Source organism: Lates calcarifer, linkage group LG23 (genome assembly GCF_001640805.2).
Source record: "Lates calcarifer isolate ASB-BC8 linkage group LG23, TLL_Latcal_v3, whole genome shotgun sequence".
In the NCBI taxonomy this organism is placed as follows: domain Eukaryota; kingdom Metazoa; phylum Chordata; class Actinopteri; family Centropomidae; genus Lates; species Lates calcarifer.
Genome location: NC_066855.1, coordinates 1,339,745 through 1,355,062, shown reverse-complemented (window position 1 = coordinate 1,355,062; position 15,318 = coordinate 1,339,745).

Sequence of the window (15,318 nt, the reverse complement as noted above, 5' to 3'; positions counted from 1 at the left end):
ACGTTTCCTCTGAAAATTCCCAGAATTTTGCAAACTTAGAGTGGAGGTGCCTGATCAGGTTCACATGCCTCACAGAAAACGAAAAGTTCTTCAGACGCTCTGACAGAGCAACAAGAAAAGTATATAAATTACCCCAAATTTCCAGTTAATTCCCATTTCCAAAATTCCCTGACTTCCCATGGAAAGTTTCTGGAAAGTTTCAAAAAAAGAAAGAATTGAGGATTTCCCTCGATAAATTGTTGTATATAAAAGTACATATTTGGACATTAGCATGTGAACTCATGTAGTCTATCAGTCATAGTTATATACCCAACATCACTATATTACTTCTGTATTATTATATTTGTACCTTTATATTATGTTACACACTATATAGAGGTGTTCTCTTAAATTTTAATTATATAAACATACGTTTTATTCCATATAGTGCACATACATATAACACTTTATACTTCCTTTCTGGATTTATTTGGTACAAATGTTACACATTGCTCTGACATAATCTAAGGTTTATAAGGTTTTCTTTTATTTCTTTATCTGTTTCACTTCCCTCTTAACCTGCGTCTTCTGCTGCTCTAACATGTGAATATCTTATCATTTCTTTTGTGACTCGCACAATAAAAACCATCAGAGACAGAATTCAATCAGCTTGACTGAAACTCCACTGGGAGTCCATAATGTCACAGACGTCAGAACCTTTAGACGCTGTATTGAACTCATTGTACAGTAAAATAACAATGAAAAGAGGTGACAGACTGTTTTTTTTTTTTTTTTTTAAAGCTCCCGCTCCAGATTTTTAGTTTAAACTGTGGAGTCGTCCCAAAATGTAAAAAACAGCTGCATAAATACAGGATTTATTTTTTGGGTCATAACATATGGGACCTTTGCAGAAGACCCCCACCAGTGAAACTGCTGACAGCAAAAGTCTATCACTCTGAAAACAGGACAGATAACACCTCCATGTAACTGCTACCAGGGGAATTACTGTGCTGGTGTCGGGTCGGGGTGGGCTGGACAGGGATCAGTGAGGGAGGTGTGAACACGTCCAGACTCAACTACGTCTCTGAGATCTGGGTCTGGGTTTTATACGAGTGTGTCGATGGAGGAGATTTTGGACACACAGTGATGTCCATCAGTAATTTCCTCTAACTACATGCTGCAGATATGAATAACACTGAGAGAAAGAGTGTGTGTGTGTGTGTGTGTGTTTGTTAAAGGGAGGCTGTCGAACTGCAAACGTTTGTCCCATGAGATTAAAAGTCATCACTCTTTCCTTCTTGCCCTCCCCCTTCTTCTGACCTACACCAACTCTATTACACACACACACACACACACACACACACACACACACACACACAGGCTGCCTCGGTGCAGCAGTTTCATGCTGCTGTACTCCCAGAAGCGATACAATACGGCCGTTCAATCTCTGCCCTCTTCACGTTCGTCGAACTATAATCATCATAATTAATATCAGTGATGTGTTCACTGCCTCTGCTTCCCATCACATCCAACACATCCCCACTCTGTGTGTGTGTGTGTGTGTGTGTGTGTGTGTGAGACTCCCACAAGGCTCCACAGATAATCAATAGTGGATTGCATGGATGTGACACACACAGTGTTTGATCCTTCATCCCCAGGCCTGTTATCCTGGTCCGAGGCTCTCTGTCACCTTCAGGTTGATCTATACTCCTACTGTAGCAGCAGCAGGAGGAGGACGGAGGGGGGACGAGGGGGGAGGAGGGAGGACTCACTCAGGACTCGAATCTCACTGCTTTATTCATTTTCTGCCCCAAAGCCAGAGAGGGAAAAACTCCAAGGACGTGTGCGGTGCGATAGATTCTGGTCACATGCGGTGACCTTGCGAGGTCCTTGATAAAAGACGTCAGGTGTCTCGTGCCCCGGCTGTGTTTATGCAGGGACGAGCGGCGGAGGCAGGGAGATAAATATTGGAGGTGTCTCATCACCTTCGCAGGACTGGACTGTCAGAGTGAGGGTGCTGCTCCCCAGTGAGATCAAATACAGAGATGGGCGATAGGAGAGTCATAATTTTACCATGTGATTTATTTGTTTGAATTTTTATTTGTCGATGGGAGGTTGATGAAGCGCTGCGTTATTTCCCAGCAGCACCCTGCTTTACATGAAAGACGTACACTCGAAGTATCCAGGGTCAGGAGCCACATTTCTAGACTGATAACAGATTGACAAGGTCTGTTTTATTTTGAAAGATCCTCCAAGAAAAAGAAATACATCTTTATTTTTGTCTGAATTTGGAGAGTTAGAGCAGTATGTCCTCTGCAGAGCCCATGTTTCATATTCCATGAATCACAGCCTGCAGGTCAGCTGTTTAATGGTGCATTCAGGTGATACCACTCAACTCGTTCAGAATACCATGAACATATCAGTCACTGGTGCATACACTATATTACTGTAGCTTTGAAGAGACGACACCTGATGAAAGTTACTACACCATGGAATTAATGTACGGCTGCTAAACTGCTGCAGCCTGGATATGTTCACTTTAATACAAGTTATATGCAGCACCTCTAAAGGACTCACCTGTGTTATTTGAAGACTCATGCACCTGAAATGTGATAAAGCAAAATCAGAATAATTTTTATTTGTCACTTCATATGTAATATTCAGCATACATAGGAGAGAAATATTGTTCTGTAGATATAACGGCGAACCAGAAAGCTTTGCTGTCTCACCTCCACCTTGTTCCCAAATGTGGGTTTTCAGCTGATTGTGACTCAGGGATGATTATTCTGACCAAGAGGACCATCGTTGTGGGGCGAGGTGAAGGCGAGAAGGTGTTGAAAGTTACTGAGAAATCGTTCCGTGTTGCTGAGCTAACAGCTAACTAATGTAAACAAAATTTATAAAAAGGCTTTTTCTTTGGCAGAAGAACTCTGAGATGCTGGTCAGTCACTAATATTTTCATTCCAACATTAGCAAAGCAACAGTTACCAAGGATTTATACTTTATATGACTAAGGATAGACCACCAGGGGGCCATGAACCCCATTATTGCTCTTATTATATAACGAGATCAATAATACTTTATTGATGATTAATTACAGTTTTACAGAGCACTTTTATTACAGTGTCTGACTGGTTAGTTCTAACGTCATATTTGAGGCAGGCAGATTTAAATAATGAAGTTAATAACAGTGAGATAATAATGTTTTATAGTCGGGGGTTGTGTTGTATTCTGGACACATTTTTCTTCAATTATCTAACAGGCTCATTTAAATACAGAGGCACAGTTTATGTGGTTGTAAAATACCTTTAGCTTCATTTAGCTGATTGAATTTTACATTCATTACTCACTCATCAGCGTGCCGGGGTGTGATTTGCAAAACAGATTTCTACTATAAATATAAAGAAGTCTGTTGTGTTGTTTTTGTTTGATTAAAACTTCCTGACGGGCGGTGAAATACACATCTGAGTGCAAGTGGAGAAATTTAATGGTTGAGGCAGGTGAGTCACTTCCTTCCCTTCTTCCTGGTCCCTCCTCCTCTTTGTTGATTCGTGTTTGTGTGAATGAGTGTGCGCTGTAACCAACAGATAGACTGTGACAGATGCCGGCAGCCGACTCATCGCTCTCGCTCCTAAAATACATTCATTTACATAACTACTCTCTCGTCACCTCCCCTATACGCAGTTCACATACTGTACATGCCATGTGAGAGAATGGCAGTGCTTTCATTTGGTTTCTATTAAAGCTGCCAAATAACAGATGTTGTCACGTTTGATGCTTATTGTAGCTGTGGTGGGTTTATATTTCTGACAGAACATATATCAGTCAGTGTGTGATGAGTTTTCATGTTTTTCATGCCTCCAAGCCACTCTTTCTTTCCTCTCTCACCTCGTCCTCTGAGCCTGGCAGCTCCAACCCTGTGTGAAAATATATGTTAGCAATGAACACTGCAGCTACAGTGTAGTTTAGACTAGGGATGGGTTTTTGAAGAAATTTCCTTGATCGATCATCAGAAAAATAAACGATTGATTAAGTTGAAAATGCTTGTTGCAGAAAATGGCCGACTAGAGAAAGTGTGTTTTTCCTCAATGTGATCTTTATTCCAAGAAGAAATTATAGTCTTCTTTCACAAAGCCTTTGAAATTGAACTAAAAGTCAAACTGAACAAATTAACCAAAGTTATGATGCTTGACACAAACACAACTGAGAGTCTTTTAGACACAGTAAGTACAGAAAAGTTGGCAGTCATATGAAACATTAATAAAATATGTTAATAAAAAATAAAAACATTTTGTGGAAAAAGAAGAGATCTGTACCATTAAAAACAGCATTTAATGCTACAAAACGTATATTTACAGACGTGTGACAACCTTTTCTTTGAACCAGCACCAATTTGATTTATAGCTTTTCTATGTGACCTGTATGTTCCATCACTCACGGCCTCAAATATCTGGTTTGTGGACGTACAGTACCATGAACATGTTGACAGAGGACTCTGTCTCCACTGTGTAGCTCACTGAAGAGGCCACGGCTCATCACGTCCAGTCCCATGCCTTCAGACCTCTCCGCCACGCGACACGTTGGTTGACCACTGCCTCTGAGGTCATCCTCTTATCACCGCTTCCCCACAGACCCTCGTTATCTCATCTCCATGTTTCCCAGCGCTGACGATGTCTGCTTGCTCCGGCTTATTATGAGCCCCTGTAATGACTCACAGCCCTAATGCGTCTCGTTCGGTGAAATGGACAGTGGTTTTCAAGGTTGAGAAAGTGCATTTCCAGTGAAGGCTTGTTTGTGAATATCTGGGGAGTTTGTGTGTGAGTGAGTGAATGAGTGAATGAGTGAGTGTTTGAGTTTGTTACAGAGTGCATCCCTGGCTATGAGTCAGTCTCTCACTCTGTCATTGCTGAATGTCAGAGCTTCTCTTCCTAATAAACTAATCCCACCTCAGGTAGAAACTCATCCTCCCTTAAATGTGATTTACGGCTGACAATAATGTCCAAAGTGCATCACTGACTCGTTACCTCCCCGGCTAATGGAGACGCTTGCCGCTGTCTTCCTCTGAGCCAGTTTGTGGGAGTCATTACTCCTTTTGCCCCAGCTCAGGCTTTTAGAGCTCCAGTTCAGCACATATCATTAATCAATCCTAAACATGGTGTATTCACTGCTCCTGCAGGCTGTCAGAGGACCGGAGAACGGGTGAAGATATCAGCACTCATTTGACGAGTTTATTGGCTTTAGAGATTTCACATGTAATTGTTCCTTAGAGGCAAACTAACACCCAGTGGTAACAATTTACATATATACAGGAATGATGGGGAACACAGACTTTTCTCTAAACCTCTCCGTCTGATAGTAACTGTCCAATCATAGCTTTTAAATGGGTGTGTTGAGGGAACCTGGGTTAGAGTTAGGGTTGTTGTGTTTGTATTGCTGTTCTGGAGCCTTGCTCCAATAAAATTTAATGTGAGTTAACAGAGTACTGAAATGGGAAACGTAGGACCTTGGGACCACATGGTGCATTTCGGTTGTGCTTGGAGTCAGAATTTCTGAGCTCCTAGTCGGAAGTTTCAACTTGAACGAACCCTCCACTCAGAAAGTCGGAGAAACCCCACCAACCCCGACTTAAGAATTCAAGACGGCTGCTACTCGCGTCAATAGTACTGAACACTCTCACAATTTGAGTGGCTTTTTAAGAACGTTCTGAAGTGTTTGCATTAAAACCAAATGTTAACAACTGAGGTGTTCTTCAGGTGGAGCAGATTTGTTTTGCACTAAAAGAACAACTATAAAGCTTTCCTGCGAGCGTAAAAGGGGGTCATGTAATATGTTGCAACATGCTGTCAAATGAGGCAATGAAGCCTTCAAGCCTTTTAGTTCTTTGAACAAAAAAACATGAAGAAGAAGTCCCTCACTGGAAGTCTTGAAGGCCACACTCAGAGCTTTGTACTTAATATTGCTAAGGTTAAAAAGCTTTTTACTATTGGTGAACAGTTGATCCTTGCTGCTGTTAAGGACATTTGCTTTAAACTTGCTCCCACTGATTCCGCGTTATGGTGAGCAGTTCTCAACCTTTGGGCTGGGATGCTGAAGGACAACATGGTTGAATTTTTTCATTATTAGCCCAAAGTATTCATCCAAGACCATAAATGACAAGAAAACAAAAGAGTCTTTGTTTTATTTTATACTACAGATTCTTAATTGAAAAACTGCAATACACAATAGATAAAGTATGACACTATTCTATGGGGATCCAGTCACCATCACCTTAGTGCCATCCGCCTCGGTGGCCTACTTTTCAACAAGCTGATTTTGTAGAGGAAGAATCTCATCCTCCTCCTTTCACTCTTCTCTTGTTTTTTGGGAGGTTAAAGGGAGTCTCAGGTGGCGGGGCACACTTGCCAATTACACAGCAGATAGGAGTGTAACAGGGAGGCGAGGACAGTCATAGGACTGGGAGGAAAAATCAAAGCCAGGCTGTTATAAGGTAGTGAATCCAAAGCCAGATGGAACAGACAGGGATTATACCTCTGAGACCCCATTTTATATATAGACATATACATACATATATACACACACACACTAGTAATATACACCTGTCAAATATCAGCTGAGAAAGAGAGAGGTTCCAGCTGAAGAGGATGAGGATGGGATATAGACAATGATCCACAGTCTCAGCAGATGAATTTCTAATGAGATCAGAACACCTGGTTGGCTGCTTAATGAAAGTGGTGGCGGAGGTATTAAAGTCAAATGTCAGACAATGTAATAAATGATTGTGTCACAGGCTGTTAGAGCGGCACGGCTTCAGTTGTTCATTTAGATCAAGGGTCCTCTAACGTTGTACCATGACAGACTAGTAGATGAAAAAATTATACAGGTAATGGACATCATGGCCGAGAATACTGGAAACTTAAAGGGTTGTCTCATCTAATGACAAAAAACACATGCTCTGTTTTATCTAAATCTCAGAGAGGAAAACTGAAAACCCAGGCAGATAACATTAAAACTGTTACCGCTTGGGCTCTGATAGCCCGTTACGTTTTTGATCTGGTTCCAGGTTGGCAAAAAACCCAGATTCACTTTGCTCTGACACTAACAAATGTCTTAACAAACTTTTTTAATCACCCAACCATCCTCTCCAGCCAAACAAGTACAAAACACTGAGTTGATTTTTTGTCTGCTTCTCATCTTTAGGTGACGTCTACCTCCGCTTTCACCAGTTGAATGACAAACATCACCAGCGGCAGATTATATCAGGTGTAGCTAATTAATTAGCTAATTAACTAATAAAACCTTTGGCTGTTTTGTTATTGAAGTATTCCCTGTATGGGTTTGGCAGAGAATGTTCAGGAGGGGAAGGAATCATCACTTTCATGTGTTTTTTTTTTTTTTTTTTGCTGTCCAACAAAACCAACAAACAGATAAATTGAATCATCAGTTACAGTTTCAAGAGTCAGAATCTCTCTAAATGTATTTGTCAGAAGATAATAGAGATGACAAGAAATGATGGGAGACAGAGAGGTGGATGACTTGGAACAAAGGTCACTGGCCAGAGGACACTGTGGTTCATGGTCGCTGCCTTTACCTCTAAGACACAAAGTAAGGTATCCCAGTTAAATGCATACATGTGTCAAAGGAGCTGTATGTCAGTTATGGTGCTATGTAGCCAACGTTAGCATCAACAGCTGTTACCAGTCTAGGAGAAATGTTCAGAGTTCAGAATCAAGCCAAAGCTGAAAAACACAACACAGTCGTCACCTGATAAAGAACAGTTGCCTATTCACTTATCTCACTTACCACTGTCCTTTGGTTGTGTTTTCCCTCAGGGGCTGTTGGAAGCTCTGTAACGTCAGCTGTTAAATATGTCACCATGTTCACTAGCTAGTTGCTAATTTTATCTGTGTGTTGTTTGGTGCTCTGTGGGTAGAGTGCATTGGGTTTATCAGTTTGTTTTTTTGCTAAAGAAAAAAAAAAAAGAGTATACCAGAACAGTGAAGTTGCTGGTTGTAAAATAAGGTGTGATACATTTAGTAGGTTAGACACCTATTATTCCAATGTATAATTAATCGGCATTCTATATTCTGCTCATGTCATTAATTAGGCTGCCACTCAAACGTGCAGTGATTAAAAGTGATGAAAGATTGAAATTGAATCATTTAGTTTTAGTTATTTATAAATGCAGTCGTTTGCAAATGTTGGAAGCTAAATCTAATTAAATTTGATGTCATTAAATTTGATAAGGGATTCAAAAGGATTAAATTCAAAAAGCAGCTTTGATACTGCGTTCAGATTCAATAAAATGCCAGTCTTAATGGAGTGGTAAGTGACAAAATATGTCTTTTTTTGTGTTACAATGTTACAAAAAGATGTGACACATTAGTTCATTACAGGCTGATAATGGTGTAAGGAATAAACACAATGCATTAAAACAGCCTAAATAAGGAACTCAAGGATCCTTTGTGGGACTGTGAGGAGGGAATGCAGCAGCAGCTGAGATAAAATGGCAGCTAATAACACTGCACGCAGCATGTTCTGTAGTGTTTCTCTGTGTTATATAGCTCCTTTCATGTATGAATCTTGAGATCCTTTTATGTGCTCCATACTTCACAGCTCCACAGGCTCCATTTTGGCACCTCCATGGACCAGATGAGATATTAACCAATATGGCAGCTGTGTGGGGTCAATAAGCCTTTAGTTACGGTTCACTTAGACCCTGGCACTGGCCTGAGATGTATGACCACGTAACAGTGGGACCGCTGTATCAGTCTTACTGCTGGGTGGTGCTCGGCTAATTCAATTAAACCAAAGCCTGCTGCACTTCCCCTTTGGGGGAGAAAGAGGTTGATGAAAATAATGAATGCTTTAACTCGATTGGAATTGCAAATAGTGGTATTTCTGTTTGAAAGCGGAGCACTTGGCTTCATTATGTGATTGTTTTGGGTGGAAATTCAGTGAGATTCAATCAGCCCCAGAGGACATTAGAGCAGGGCTGATGAATATCTGTCTCTGTGCGGTTAGGCAATCAACTAATAATGTTTTGCTGAGTATTTGGAGTGATTATGTGATGCGTAAGAGATTATTTCTTTAACGATTAGAGATAAATGAAAATGCTCATTTGTAAGCTCAGTGTGAACTGAAATGATGGCGCTAAAGGAAAGGTCACAAGGAAATGTCACAGGGTCAAGATCAGTAGGTTTCCTCCCTCGGGAACAGGAGTGTACAGAGAAAAGTTCACGCCAATCTGGCCATCAGTTCACTGTTTGGCAGAGATAACCAGACTGCTGCCTGTGCCTCCACTGTGTTTCTACAGAGAGCTCATATTTTATAACTTACTTTCCCACATAGGTCATCACTTCTCTGCTTTGGCATCCCTCTCTGCCTTATGGAGAGTGAATGGGAAGAAGCTGCTTTCATGTTTAGGTATTACCCTTTCATGTGACAGACGTATCACCATCTTTGCATGCTATAGCAGCAACAGCAGCAGCTGTGTTGCAGTCAACACTTCGCTGTTCTCCCGGCAGTAAAAAGCAGCCGTCAGCACATTAAGTCACGGAGGCCCTGAAGTACACAGAGCTTTAATACTCCAACTCCTATGGCAGCAATCGAGCACAGGCACTGTTGAGGTGATCGTTTCAGTATGTTTACCGTTAATAAAGTGGTTGTGCAGTGTAGTCAGCTGCTGCTGTGTTTTACTGTGCCACCAAGGACAGTTCAACATGAGCACATTCTGGATGCTGAACTACCTTAAAATGTTGAAAGAATTTAAATTCTTTAAACTCACATGATTTAGGTCATTACTAAACACAAAACTTACTGTGTGCAAATTAGAGAAACGCCTCCTTGGAGTGTGATTGGAAAAGGAGATCAAGGTCACAGTTGTGGTAGTCTTAAGTTGAAGGTAGTCGGACTTCTTTAAGGTTTCTTAAAGACGTTTCACCTCTCATCTGAGATGGTTCCTCAGTTCTAGAGACTGGTTGGGGAGTTCTAAGTATTTAACCTCTTGTAGGTGGTCCTGAGAGTCGTTATGGTCACACGGCTCGAGGTGTGAATGGGAGTTAAATCATCTGGGTAAGGATCTCAAGACCACGTTGTAGGTGGCAGATAGTTGGTGTCGTAGGCCACCACCTCTGTTTAAAGATGGATGTTCCAGATGGATGTAAATGGCCTCCTTCACTCCTCTTTGAAACCTCTCTATCCAAAATGTGGACTTTATCGAACTGGATGGAGTGTCCCTTCTCCTTTAGATGTAGAAACGACTAATGACTCACATGACGAAAGAATGGGTCAGCGACTCTCAGGAAATTTCTTGCCCAAACCAATCTGTAGCAAGCAACACATATATCCCTCTGATGGGGATCGTGTTGTTATTCATTTAAGTTGACTTTCTGTTGCAGTTTCTTTGTTGAATCAAAGGTCTCCCGCTGGACCTGAACCAGGAACTTTGTGGTCACCGCTAGGCCACCAGGTTACCGGCTTGGTATTACTGTGCAGCTGTGAATCCTTCTACAGGCCTTGATTGGTCAGTTGTTTCTCACACTTGTGGAAAAAGCTGTCAACACCCGATAGTCAGCAACACCACACCTTTATATATCACAGAACAAACTGGAGGTCTGGAACCATTGTTGTTGAACTGGCCCTTTAAATTCATATAAACAATAATGTCAATGAATGAGTGATTTACTGCTGGCGTATGATGTTAATGAACAACATGAATGATTTATTCTCTGCTGTGGCAGTAAACACAGCACATGGTCTATCAATAACTGAGCTATAATCAGAGCTTAGTAAGATATTTAGCGCTTAGAAACATTGACTGAAATAAATGGTTAATGTGTCAAAGGAGGACCTAATGGGTGGTTAGCTCTGACAACCAGCTTGACATCGCCGTTGATGCTTCATTAACTGCTAGTCAGTCAGTCTCCCCCGTGACCCCGACCCTCTGCGTCAGTCGTCAGTCGTCAGTCGTTGTTCCCTCACTCCTCTGTTGGTTTTTTAAAATAAGCTGGGAGGGAGGGAGGATTAGAGGGTGTAGTTACCCTTTAAATGAGAGTATTCCGATGCATCAAACACATGAATGCTTCACAAAGATTTCATCCTGTCTTTTCACGTCTTTCTGATAGGACATAATTGCATCCATTAGACATACTTCTTGAAGGTGGTATTTGTTGTTGGCTGTCTCCCTCCACCTCCAGACGACTGCACAATAACTCTCCTGCTTACTTGCGTGTGTCTGAATGCGTCTTTCATTGCCTCCCCCCTTAATTATCCCCAGATTTCTGGACGCTGTCTGCACACTGTCAAACAAGGACACTAGAGAAGTGCGTCTCGGTCCTCTGTAACATATCTCTGTGTCTCACCTGGAAATAAACAAAGTGGCTGCAGACGGCTTTCAGGACAGATAATACGCTGGGTTGTAAGTCACCCTGAATTACAAAAGTGGGTGAGACATTGTGTCGCAGAGGATAACGGAGGAGTGGACTGATAGGAGGGTCTGATATTGTAAGGTAGAGAGAAAGGAAATGACTGGGCTGAGAGGAGAAAACAAGACAGAGCTGTGGGAGTAGAAGCAAAGAGGTGGGGTGTAAGTAAAGGACTGGTGGTTATTTTGAACTCTTAGGGAAGAGAGATGATGAGGGCTGAAGGAGACACTCGAGTGATGAAGTGATTGAGCTTGAGACTGCTGGGAAAGATAAGTGAGGACAGTAACAGCTGGCTGTGAATAAAGAGGCCACCTTTTTTGAATAGTGACGGGGCAACTCATCAGCAGCTAAGCTCCTCTTAAAGCTCTGAAAATATCACTGTAATGAAGATGTCCCTGATTTTTTCTCAGAGGACAGACTGATATGAGTGTGATGCAATCAAAAATGTGCATCAAAGGTGAAAGATTTTAACCAGGACAGTATGAAAAATAGTCTCTGACACGGATAAGACACTGTACTTTTAACCAAGGTGCAGTAGCTGTCAGGTAGCCAAGCTAACTAGAGGGACCACACTATGGGATGAGACAGTTCTGTCAGCCAGGCAAGCAAACGTCCCGATGTGGTCCACCTTATTAAATGTGATGCAGCAAATAACCCAAGTGATTCTTTTCTCTGCTGTTATTTAAAATTCTTTCCTTAAACTGATTTAAATATTTCATGAATTATTCGTGCAGCAACATCAAAGGCTTTAAATCTATAGCCAAGAGAGTTAAATATAGCCTTAAATATAAATAAAGTAGATAACATCCCTGATGCATTCGGCTAAAACAAACCTTTTTATAAAGATCAGATCAAAAGAGCAAAACAATTACTATTTAAAGTGTCTTTAAAGTAAAAAAAAAAAAAGAGAGATTCGTTGCCATTATTGCTCTCAGGTTAAATGTTTGTGTAATAGGTGTTTGTTTGGTGATGTGTATGTTGAGTTTAATACATACTGTGAATACTAAGATGATGAATTTTTATGTATGTTCAAAGGAAGAGATGAAACCTGCACGGTGCTGTTTGCATTGCTGAGGTAGCCGAGGAGAAAAAGGCAGTTAATGTGTTACACTGTTTGCTGCAAGAGCAAATAAATGCAGGCAATAAGAGAGAAACAATACCATTTTCTTTATTTTCTATTGTTATTATATCTATTAATAACATTCTCAGCAGCTTTCAGTACTTTTGTAGTTGTTTGTGATTAAATTTTGTACAGACACTCATGGACCCCAGAGGATGAATCCAGCTACAACACTACAAGGAGGTTTTCAGTTATTCAGGATAATATCTATCACATACAACATTTACTCATGGTTTTTGGTAATTCCCTGACTTTTAATCTATTGAGATGACCAGCTAAAAGTTTTGTTTGTCCACACAAAAAACAACATTTTTAATGGTTACCTTGGTGCCGTATTAATTTGGCTGTTTAGCGTCCAGAGAAGTGCTGCAAATCCTTAGTAAACACCTTCTCATGTTTGTTTGCTACAGAGAAAGTCATCTTTCACCTCCCAACAAACTTTAACAGCTAATGTGGCAAAACATTATGTCTATGTTGAGATCAATTTGGGCTTTTGATAATGCTGTTTCTTGCAGTACAATCATCTCCTAAATCCATCTGGTTTGTGAAGCTATTTTCAGTCCTAACAAGAATAAAACACGCCTGGGGAAACTCTGAAGACTTCTCGGCTGATAGCCTGAAAATGATGAAATAAGCAGTCTTATCTGACCTCAAAACCGACCACATCAGTCGATCTTAATTTTGACACTACGTAACGAGGCTGACACTGTGTCCGGCCTGGGCTCCGTGTCTCATCTGTCAGAGGGGCTAAAAGTTAATATCAGGTCTGAGATCTCCTGAGTTAATGAAGCTGCTGCTGCATATCAGGCATGTGTCGCGGTGCAGAAATGGCCTGGGATCCATCCTGGCAGGACAGGTTCCTGATAAGAGTGTTTCGGTGAAAAGAGAAAAGCAGATCAAGTGAGAAGGATTAAGAGCTCCTGTGTCAGCCTGGGACATGCAGCTGTGATTGGCAGCAGTTATGCAATAAGCCAAGGGGTCACTGACAGATGACTTGGTCTGTTGGACATGAACATGCGTGAGGAAACGGTGTCAATCACATGATGAGTGATGATGCAGGTCAAGGCCCTGTGCAGCCACACTCATCCTTCATCTCGCATTCCAGTCTTAACATCCCAACAGGACAGAGCTGATTCATGTAAAACACACAAAACATCACTGGAGGAGGCTGATAGATAGAGGTATGTTTGTGGAAACTGGTGGCTGTGTTGTAGGGCAAGTATTTCTACAAGCTGTGTAGTTAAATTATAAATGTATGCTGCCTTAAAGGTTCTGTTTCGAGAAATCTGAAACCCTTGATTTTACTGACACCAATGGCCATAAGGTGAACTGCAACCTGCGTCCTGATTCTTGCATACATACTCGCACTGCGTAAGTACGTTGGCGTGATCATCTGTAAAGTTCTTACCGACCCTGTCAGTCTCTTTACCAACCTTCACTGTGTACTACAATTCAGCAACTAAGGCAAACCCCAGTTTCTCAAAATGAAAAGAAAAAGATCAACTTGACGAGAAATGAAAAATGTAAGGAATCAGGGACGGCCAGATTTTCCATCAGCCTGGTGGGAGTGGTGAGGGATGGCTGAGCCAAGATTATCTGGTCTAGACAACAGCAAGAAAGCAATCAGACTCTGTTGACAGCAAGGTGAAAGCTCAGTGACCGTGTTGGGGTGTTTGGACACAGTGGGCATGCTGATCCTGTAGGATAAGGGTCTCATGTCAATCCCTGAGTCGTTTACTTCCACAAACTGAGACCACAGCCTCATAATTCATTAAACTGGGAACTGACCTTTTGCTAAAGCCCTCCCCTGAACAGTTTGTCCAGTCCTAGCTTGGTAATGATGCAGACCTGTTAAGCTTTAGATTTCTTCACATGCTGAGACATACCATTCAAAACCAAAGGAGGTAAAGCATAAGGGACCCAAACCACATCCACTGTGCTTTCAGTTTCAGACTGTTAGTCAGCCTAAAAGCCTTTTCTCTTCATGTAAGAGCTACTGCTTCAAGTTTAAAGCTAAGCAGCCAAAAAATGTTAGAACAACGTAACAGTCTGATCTTATGTTTGTTCTAATGTCCAACTTACTCCTAGTTAACACAAGGATAAACAAGCTCTACACTGCAATACAACAACCATGCTGTTCATTTCCATCAACTGGAGAGGACGATGGCTTTTGTCTGGGATTTGTAGGTAGCTTTAGTTACAACATTACACAGTAAATAGCCATAAAGGACTTATATATAGTCCTCTGCAGGCTTTTTGTTTTACAATGAGTCACCTATAAACACAAAAAGTCTTAAAGCTGGTGTTATCTTAATTAGATAGCCAGCTACAGGCAATAAAATCTGCCAGCAACTGTAAAATCATTGTAATTGAGAAACTTTTTTTATCTACCCCTGTTAGGGACAACTTTTCTAAGAATCTTGATGTATCATAATCAACGTCGGTGTTAACTGTCTGCATATGCACCATGTGACTGGAAAACAGTAACTGGGGGGCCCACACTTAACAATATTGTACCTATTGTCCCCTCGTTATGCCATCATCTTACATAGTATCTAAGCTGCATGGCTCAGTATCAGGTGGTGATGCTCGGTCTGGACCTCAGACATTACAGGGTGCTTAATCATTGTTTGTAGAGAAATTGTAACCACTGACTTGAGATTTGTTGCTATGTTACAGTGCATTTAACTTAAATTTCTCCCGTGGTGGATGTGAAAAACTAAGTGGAGGCAAACAAGGATGATTTACCAAAATCCCATTTCACACAGCATCAGCCTCCATTGTTCGTCCTCTCAA